Here is a 779-nt window from a genome sequence, read left to right as displayed (position 1 = left end):
GGCCACATTAATATTCAGGCTTCCTTAGCTAAGTATAGCCCGGATGAGGTTTGGAAGGTTGCTAGGTGTGGCTAAGGATTCGGGAAGGTGGAGGAGGGGAGGGAGAAGGGGGAGGAGGGGAGGTGGAGAAGGGGGAGGAGGGGAGGGAGAAGGGGGAGGAGGGGAGGGAGAAGGGGAGGAGGGGAGGGAGAAGGGAAGGAGGGGAGGGAGAATGGGGGCGAGGGGAGGGAGAAGGGGAAGAAGGGGAGAAAGGGGGGGGAGAAAAAGGGGTGAGAAGGGGAAGGGGGAGGGAAGGGAAGGGGACGGAAGGAAGGAATACGGGCTTGAAAGGAGAAAGGGTGAGAGAAGGAGAGAGGGAAGGGGAGAGGAGGAGAGAGTAGGTTAGAGAGGAAAAGAGAGCAAAGGGAGGAGAATAGGAGAGAAAGGGATAAGAGTGGACAGAATAAGGGGGAAGGAGTGAAAGAAGGGGAGAATTAAGGGAAGGGGAAGAGTGAACAAGGGGAGGGGGTGTTCACAAAGGCGCTTTCCGCTGTGGCAAAAGCTGGTCCTTAACTCGAGTGACCCAAATGTCGGAAGTCTACTTTGAAGGCCGTTGTGTTACTTGCCGACGAAATAAAGACTTTTGTGACGTTGCAGCGCCGGTGGGATTACATTGTTCTGGCACGTCATGCTTTTTGTGGCACTGGTGTTCTTTATAATATAATTGCATACGCTGTGTGACTCATAATCAAGAAGACTGGCAGAGTTAAGTACCATACACCTGTTTCTCTCCTGGCACC

This window comes from Penaeus monodon, chromosome 15 (genome assembly GCF_015228065.2).
Source record: "Penaeus monodon isolate SGIC_2016 chromosome 15, NSTDA_Pmon_1, whole genome shotgun sequence".
Lineage (NCBI taxonomy): Eukaryota > Metazoa > Arthropoda > Malacostraca > Decapoda > Penaeidae > Penaeus > Penaeus monodon.
Note: the sequence above shows the minus strand (reverse complement) of the source record.